This window comes from Moschus berezovskii, chromosome 5, assembly GCF_049115385.1.
Source record: "Moschus berezovskii isolate FMDL1 chromosome 5, NW_MosBer_1.0, whole genome shotgun sequence".
Taxonomy (NCBI): Eukaryota; Metazoa; Chordata; class Mammalia; order Artiodactyla; family Moschidae; genus Moschus; species Moschus berezovskii.
Window position 1 is genome coordinate 68,246,965 of NC_142464.1, and position 9,062 is coordinate 68,256,026.

A 9,062-nucleotide genomic window follows, 5' to 3' on the forward strand; every position below is an offset into this window, starting at 1 on the left:
TGGATGCAACCACCAAAATACAGACTGGGAAACTTGACAGTTTCTTAAAAAATTACGAAGGGACAACCTCCCCACAAATGGAAAGGGAACCTGTATATTGAGGTTTGTTTTTTTTTTTTTACATTGAGATTTAAGATGCACATTGGTCAGTTACAATTTGTAGTCCTTATTTGGGTGCTGGTTCAGAAAAAAACTATGAAAATTTTTATGACCGTAACAAGACAATTGGCAATGTGAAGATTGATTGGATACCTAATTAAAGAACCTATTTTTAGAGATGATGTTACTGTGGTTGCGTTAGGAAAACCCAGTCTTTATTTCTGTGTGTTTCTTTTCTGTGTGTCTCCTTTACCATTCACATAGAACACTTAACTTCTGCTCATCAAATGTGTGGTGTTTTCCCCTACACCAAGCAACTGTCTGTGACACCAGCAGATGTTCTACAGTTCAGCTCAATTTGACACTATCTACCCATAACTTGACTTTTTAGCAGAATGAGAAATAGCAATAAATAGATGGCTTTCAACTTACTTCTGCCTTCCAGATTCATAAGAGTGTATCTAATTGGTGGAAACTTTTATATTCAGAATTTTACGAGCAAGAGGGGTTTAGGAAATGTAGTTTTAGACTTTCCAGCCTCTACTACTAAAAGTCTCAAGGTGGAGCTGGAGGCTGAATGGTCAAATGTACACATTTACAACACTGATGGTACTTGTCATATCATGCACGAGAAATAAAGTAGGTCGATGTGTTTATCACAAAAGCCTTGTATGTCAACTAAGGCATGTAGAGGTATGCCAGGGGTTACCACAAACCCAGGGTAAACTTAGCATGTCTTTCATGAGCATTAATTTTACTCGATAGCAAATAATGCAAATTATTATATAATGTACCTTGCTGCTACGTCATTTCAGTCGTGTCCGACTCTGTGTGACCCCATAGACGGAAGCCCACCAGGCTCCCCTGTCCCTGGGATTCTCCAGGCAAGAACACTGGAGTGGGTTGCCATTTCCTTCTCCATTAATGTACCTTATTTGTATGTTAAAACAAAAATGGATAAATTATGGAGAAGAATGGAAAACTTTGCCTTAATTTTAAAAAGTATAACAGTAGAGTTCAATGAGATTAATCTTTAGGCCATTTACCTGGACTCCCTTTCCCGAAAATAGCTTCTCAAAATTTAGATACACAATGCATGCCAAGTCACTTCAGTCATGTCAGACTTTGTGATCTAATGGACTGTATCCCACCAGGCTCCTCTGTCCATGGGATTCCCCAGGCAAGAATACCGGAGTGGGTTGCCATGCCCTTCTCCATGGGATCTTGACCCAGGTATCAAACCTGGGTCTCCCACATTGCAGGCTGATTATTTACTATCTGAGACACTAGGGAAGCCCCTTAGATACACAATAATTATCCACAAAATGTTCAGTTAAAATACAGAGTTTTCAGAAGTCTTCTTTTGCCTTCCTTCAGACTTCCTGAATCAGGAAGCTGGGATCTGAATTTTAAATAAATCCCACAGATGATTATAATGCAGGTAGGCCATACATTAAGAAATGATACCTTAGTTGAATAGCCTCTCATGAACAGTTTACTCTTTTCTTAGTTAGTCAAGGTAGTGTTTCTTGGCTTCTATTGCAATCCTGGTTTGCAGGTCCTCAAACATAATTAACTCTGCCTTGGGACTCAGAAAGAAATAGGTGCTCTTTTTTTTTTTTTTTTAATTTTTTTAAAATTGAAGGATAATTGCTTTACAGAATTTTGTTGTTTTCGTGTCAAACCTCAACATGAATCAGCCATAGGTATACGTATGTAACCTCCCTCCCATCTCTCTCCCTATCCCACCCTTCTAGGTTGATACAGTGCCCCTGTTTGAGTTTTCTGAGACATACAGCAAATTCCCATTGGCTATCTAGTGTACATATGGTAATGTAAGTTTCATTTTATCCTCTCCATATATCGCACCCTCTCCTCCCCTCTCCCCTACGTGTGTGTATGTTAGTCGCTTAGTCGTGTCCGACTCTCTGCAACCCCATAGACTAGCCCACCAGGCCCCTCTGTTCACATGATTCTCCAGGCAAGAACACTGGAGTGGGTTGCCATTTCCTTCTCCAAAAGGAACTATAGAAAGAAAGTGAAGTCGCTCAGCTGTGTCCGACTCTTTGCGACCCCATGGACTATACTACCAGGCTCCTCCATCCATGGAATTTTCCAGGCAAGAGTACTGGAGTGGGTTGCCATTTCCTTCTCCTCTCCCACAGAGTAGCTTACTTAATTCTTATAACAATCCAGTGAGGGAAACTGAGGAACAAAGAGGTTAAGTGACTTGCCTAAGATTACACAGACAAGAGGTGGTGGGACCAGGATTCACACTAAGGCAATCTGGTTTCAAAGCCTGTGTGTTTAACTGTGTTAACTGTGTTTAACTCCCAGCAATGGTCCAAGAAGCTCAGACTTCAAATTTATCAAGGAGAACACCAAGATACACGTTACCTGGACTGGCATAGTAAGTTGTGAACCTCCTTGCCTTCTTTGGCAGTCTCCTCAGAGCTCAACAGGCTTCACTAACAGTCTCTTCAGGACCCTTTAACTTTTCACTAATTTTTTCCTCAAGGTTCTTCCAACTTCTTCCAGATGCTAAGTTCCAAAACTACTCTTACATTTTAGATTTTTATTATAGCAGAACGCCCTTTTTGGTACCAAAATTAGTATTAGTTGTCTATTGCTGCCTAAGAAATTATTCTGAGACTTAGTGGCTTAAAACAGCAAAAACAATTATTATCCTTAGAGTTTCCTAAGATTATGGGAATGGTCTATCTTGGGGATTCTAGGTTGGAGTCTGTCATGAGGTTGAAGCCAGCATGTTGATTGGGGCATCAATCGTTTGAAGGCTTGTTTGGGGTTTGCAAATCCACTTCCAAGGTGGTGGCTCATTCATATGGTGAGTTTTTGCTGGTTTCTTAGCAAAAATCCTCAATTTCTCCCCATGCAAGCCTCTCCACCAGCTGCTTAAATGCCCTTATAACATGGCCGCTGTCTCCATGTGAACAAACAGAAGCTACAGTGACTTCTATAACAGTATTGGAAATCTTGGGCTTCCCTAGTAGCTCAGATGGTAAGGACTCTGCCTGCAATGCAGGAAACGCAGGAGACTGAGGTTCAATCCCTGGTGGGGAAGATCCCCTGGAGAAGGAATGGCAACCCACTCCAATATTCTTGCCTGGAGAATTCCATGGACAGAGGATTCCATGGACAGAGGAGCCTGGCAGTCTACCATTCATGGAGTCACAAAGAGTTGGACATGGCTGAGTGACTAATACAACTATACTGTTGGAAGTCTCACATCATTATATTTTTCTTTTCCATTAGGTCTACTACAGGATATTGAATATAGTTCCCTGTGCCATACAACAGGACCTTGTTTATCCATTCTACATGTAATAGTTTGCATCTCCTAACCCCCCAATCCATCTCTCCCCCAGCCCTGCCCTTTGACAAACACAAGTCTGTTCTCTCGTTAGAAGCAAGTCACTAAAAATAGACTCCATTTAAAGGTTGGGGAATTAGCTCTACTTTTTGAAGAAAAGTTTCTCAAAGAATTGGTAGATTTCTTTAAAGAACATCGTGTATACCTCGTGCTAGGTACCATTAGGTACTTTGCAGATGTAGCCAACATAATCTTTATAACCATGCTCAAGATAGGTATCATTACCCACATGGCAGAAGTTGTTAGCCTAACAGCTATTCTTTGTTCTCATTATCCTGACTCTTTATTCAGGTATCTGGTGGCAATGTGCTCAGGAAAGACTGATCCCTCTGCAGTCCGAGAGGGTGAACCATGATTGGAGGAAAAGGCAATCACGGCACTCCCATTTCCCTTTGTCGGTGACTGGTTAGAGGGTGGCTATACCCAAGGCTAAACTCCGTGAGTTAAGCATGGTAGAGCTTAAAGAGGAAAGACTGCTCTTTTTTTTGTTTTCAAACTTTAAACTTTTTATTTTGTATTGGGGTATAGCCAATGAACAATGTTGTGGTAGTTTGAGGTGAACAGCAAAGGGACTCAGCCATACATATACATGTATCCATTCTCCCCTAAACCCCCTCCCATACACACTGGCACATAACATTGAGTAGAGTTCCATATGCTATGCAATAGGTCCTTGTTGGTTATCCATTTTGAATATAGCAGTGTGTACGTGATCTTCACAAACTCCCTAACTATCCCTTCCCCTCGGCAACCATGAGTTTGTTTTCTAAGTCTGTGAGTCTCTGTTTTGTAAGTTCATTTGTATCATGTATTATTATTATTTTTTTTAGATTCCACGTATAAGTGACGTCATACGATACTTCTTCTCTGACTTACTTCACTCAGTATGACACTCTCTCGGGCCATCCATATTGCTGCAAATGCCATTTACAAGAACCTTTGTTTTTGATGATATCACAGAACCACTGAATTAACCCCAGAATAAATCTTTTTTTTTTTAAGTTAATTTTTGGCGTTGCTGGGTCTTTGTTGCTCCCTGTGGGCTTTCTCTAGTTGCAGCAAGTGGGGGCTACTCTCTGGTTGTGGTGTGTAGGCTTCTCACTTTGGAGGCTTCTCTTGTTGTAGAGCACAGGCTCTAGGCATGTGGGTTTCAGTAGTTGTGGCACGTCGTCTTAGTTGCCCTGAGGCATATGGAATCTTTCCAGACCAGGAATCAAACCTCTGTCCACTGCATTGCCAGTTGGATTCCTACCCACTGGACCACCAGGGAAGTCCCCAGTCTTTTTATTTTTTTTCCAGCAAAACAAAACTTAAATATGGTTTTGTATACTTTGGAATCTAAATGATGAGGAAATAATGGTAGAATTTTAAAAAATAATTTTTATTGGAGTGTAGTTGATTTACAGTGGAACAGATCTTAACCACCTTGTTATGGGAAGCAACATAGGTTGGTTGGGTTTTCTTTTGAGCTGAAAGCGTTGTAATGGATGCACCCATTACAGATTAGAAAACAGATGTTCAGAGAAGTTATGTCACTTGCCCAAACTTTCCCAGGTAATAAATAGCAGAACCAGGTTTCAGATTGAGATCTGAATATCCCCCCAACCTGGTATTTGTATATTTTATTGATTAAGTGATTTTTTTTCTAGAAATTCTTAGGAGTTGAGGAGAAACAGAGACATACTTTGGGTTAGGTAGAGTCAGTGGTTGGTAAGCAGGTATGGTAGGGGATCAGTGTGGGAAGGAAAGGAGAAAGAATTTAGGGTGCTATATACGTGAAGTCGAAATGGCCAACTGTGATACAGACTGGGTGAGGAGTCGAGCGGCACCAGTGGGGACTGAAGACTGGGGAAATGGAGGTGAATAGTGAAGACAGAGCAGACTCAGAGCATGTGAGGGAAAGCGGAAGGACGTGCAGGGAGGGAGAGAAATTTCAGAGAGCGAGATATGAGGGATGCAAATATCTGTTGCCAACAGAGTTTGATTTGTGGCTGAGAATGGAGATGATGGTTATCAGAGTGGAGAAGGTCATAGAACTGATATCAAATTCCTGGATCATCTGTTTAATGTACAGGTTTCCCAGGAAGATGACAAGCAGTGGAGGGTAAAGGAAGATTGAAAGCCAGTCTGCTGAAAATATGGGTGGATTAGAAAATATTTTCTTTATTTGCATGGTCCCCATCCTTCACACTGATAGGATCTGACTCAAAACAGCCACACTTTGCAGAAAGATTTGTAAGGATTATTCAGCTTTGATTTGCTGTTTTGCACCAAGTAGAGAGATGAGATGGATGCGGTCATTGGGAGGAGTTGAGAGGATTGTGGGAACTGGATGGTTTCTTGGGTCTTTCTTTTTCTTTCTTTTTTTTGTGGGGAGGGTCTTTCTGAAATAATTCTTTGCAGTAGGATTTCATGGTTGTGTTTGAAGCCACTCTTTCTTGTTCATTTATCCACCGAATATATGAAAACCAATGAAATATACTTTAAAAATCACTTGCTATTTTGGATTCTCTCAGCTTCCCTGTTTGTATAAACAATTGAGAATTAATAGCACTCTCTTGAATCTCTACTCAGACTCTGGAGCAGGTGGAGATATATGATAAGAAGTACTGTCTTTTGAAGGTCTGGGCTAAGTTTTTTTTTTCATTGTTCTGTCTTAGGTAAAATTAATTTCTTCCCTTTAAAAATAATGTCTGGTATTTGGTTACTTAAGAATCTGTTTTTAAAGCACTTTATTAATTTTTTATTACACTGATGAAATGACTTCATTCTAGACTTTCTGAATATACTGTCTCCCTTAGCCCTTGTATTTCTTGTTCCCGTCCTTGGAGTAATGTTAACAGTTTTCTGTCGTGTGCCTGTGATTTCACTGTGAACTAACTCATATCTTTTCAGAAAACAGGCAGGATATAAATAAATACCTCTGTATGTTTAAGGGGAAAAGAAGCAAGGTGCAAAAGGGTACTGACAGTATGATCCCATTTGTGTTTTTTAAAAATTTTTTTATTTTTAATTGAAAGATAATTACTTTACAGAATTTTGTTTTTTGAAAAGGATCTATATAGATTCACTTTTATTGTGTGCTGCAGTCCACGGGGTTGCAGAGTCAAACACAACTTAGCAACTGAAAAACAAGATAAATCCACGTATATACTATACCTCTTTTTCTATGTACACACACAAACATGCACACACACACACACACGAATGCAAACTCACACATAGAGTGAACAGAATAGAACCTGGGACTTTAATGACAGCCTCAGAGTGTTACCGAAGGAATGTGTATGTAGGGTCCGGCTACTTGCCACTCAAAAGCCAATAAACAGGTCTAGTTTATGGAAAGGAAAGTTTGCTTTGTTTCAGATGCCAGCAATTGGAGGGGGGAGGGTAGTGGACATCTGTCCAAAGGGCGACTCCCCCTCCCCTGACAGAGTTGGGGTGGCATGGGGGGCTATGTGTAGAAACAGCAGTCAGCTCTGGTGGTCATTTTCAAATTGGTCATCAGTGGTCTGACCAGCATCATCTTGGTTGTTTTAGGTACAGTTAATCATCGGTTCCAGGGTCCATTTGTTCCCATTTCCTTGCAGCCATTTCTCGGAACTGTGGCAGCTCATGTCCTGGGTACAGTCTGATCCTCATGTAGTTAAGTCTCCACTTGGTGTTTTAGTATCTGCAAGACAGTTCCCAAGATATGGCTCAGAACATTATCTACAGCCCCTGAGAAAGAACTAAAGGTCCTTGACTGTGCTTAATGGCTACATTATTATTATTTGGTGTCCTTTGACCATTTTTCTTTGTTTCCCCTTTCTCATTTCTCTGATCTTATTCTTTGACTAAAGTTTAACACAGACAAAGGCAGGCAGAAGACATGGGGGGGGCGGGCAAGGACCATAGGGTTCTACTCCGTTTCAAGAGGGTATCATGTTCAGAAGATAGTAAAAGTAATTCTAATTTTTATTTGTATCCTTCAAAGAACTTACAAGAGCATCGCTAGTATTTTATATAATGTGTTATGTAACTTGTGTGAGCACCTCTTTAAGTCTGCATTCCTGTTGCAGAAGGGGCACCCCTTCCAGGGCCTAAGAGTGGACTCTTGTCTAACACTTGGAAACGAACTGTCTGAGGAGACACATGTGCTGACAAATTAAGAGACAGACTTCATTGGGTAAGGGTGCCTGGACTGAGAATAGGAGGCTAAAGGAACTCAGGAGAACTACTCAGACACATGGCTCATGGTCTCGGGTTTTATGGTGATGGGATTGCCTTCCAGGTTGTCTCTGGCCAATCATTTCTGACTCAGGGTCCTTCCTGGTAACTCACGCATCGCTCTGCCAAGATGGATTACAGCAAGAAGGATTCTGGGAGGTTGGTAGGATAGATGGACTGGCGTGTCCTCACTCTTTTTGACCTTTCCCAAATTCTTCTGGTTGGCGGTAGCTTGTTAGTTCTGTGTTCCTTACCAGGACCTCCTGTTGTAAGATAACGTATGTAAGTGCTTATCATTGTGTCTGGCCAGGGCGGGTAGTTTTGGTCACTGATTCCCTATACATTACCACAGTTTCTTTCTGTCTCCTCTCCTCTCATATCCCATAGATACCCAAAGCCTCTGCCCTATATTTCTTATTCTGCCTCTTTCACCAAAACCCTCCTTGATATCTTTGCCAGTGCTAGGCCTCATCTGTTACCCTCCTTCTTTCTTTGCTTTTCCTTTCTTTCCATCCATATAGAGAATAGGACAACTTCATAAAAATAAAATTAGAGTAGATTTTTATTATACATTTTTCAGAACTAGACAAATCTAGTAGACAAAAAAATAAGAGCATACAGAAACTAATATAGTCAACATATGTGCATTATTAAATGTGTATAAATCTTACATTCTTCAGAGAACACATGTAATTTCCAAATGGCCATTGACCATATACAAAACCTGACCATAAACTGCCACACACACACACACACACACCCCCAATAAGAAAATTTAAAAGTGGAGATTTCTACAGGTCACGTTACCTGATGAAGTTAGAAGTAAGTTAGTTGTTTGTTTGGTTCGTTTTGGCTGCACTGGGCCTCTGTGGCTGCGGGCAGGCTTCTTCTAGTTGCTGCACGCCGGCTGCGCTAGCTGCAGTGCCCCGGCTTCTCTGGCTGCGGTGCACCCACACTGGGGCAAGCAGGCTCCACAGTGGTGCCACACAGGTATGGTGCTTCCAGGAATGTGGACTCTTTCCAGACCAGGGGTTGAACTCATGTCTCCTGCATTGGCACGTGAATTCTTAACCACTGGATCACCAGGAAAGTCCTAGAAGTGAATTAATGAAATTAAAATAAATTTTTAGAAGATAATTATTTGAAATGTAAGACTACCATCATGTAATCATTTCACAAGATGCAGGCCAAATCATTGTGCTGTATCCTTGAAACTAATGTGAGTGTCAACTATACCTCAATAAAAAATATTAAAATGGAAAACAGTTCACCCAAAAAAAGAAAGACTACCCTCCTACATGGGTATCCCAGGTGATGCTACTGGTAAAAAACTTTCCTGCCAATGCAGGAGACATAAGAGATG

At 41.0% G+C, this 9,062-nt stretch overlaps 1 protein-coding gene across 6 annotated transcripts in view; it reads left to right on the forward strand.

Annotated features, from left to right (window-relative positions):
• Positions 1-4,464, forward strand: part of N4BP2 (NEDD4 binding protein 2) — a 71,316-nt gene extending 66,852 nt beyond the window's left edge. Inside the window, exons 18-20 of one of the 6 annotated variants that reach the window (XR_016037440.1) lie at positions 1,857-1,934; positions 2,437-2,509; positions 4,321-4,464. The gene's annotated coding sequence lies outside the window, so the exon portion shown is untranslated. Of the gene's footprint in view, positions 1-1,856 lie in introns of all 6 variants that reach the window. The other 5 variants (XR_016037441.1, XR_016037439.1, XR_008687123.2 and 2 more) reach the window with 5 other exon arrangements.
• The last annotated feature ends 4,598 nt before the right edge of the window (positions 4,465-9,062 follow it).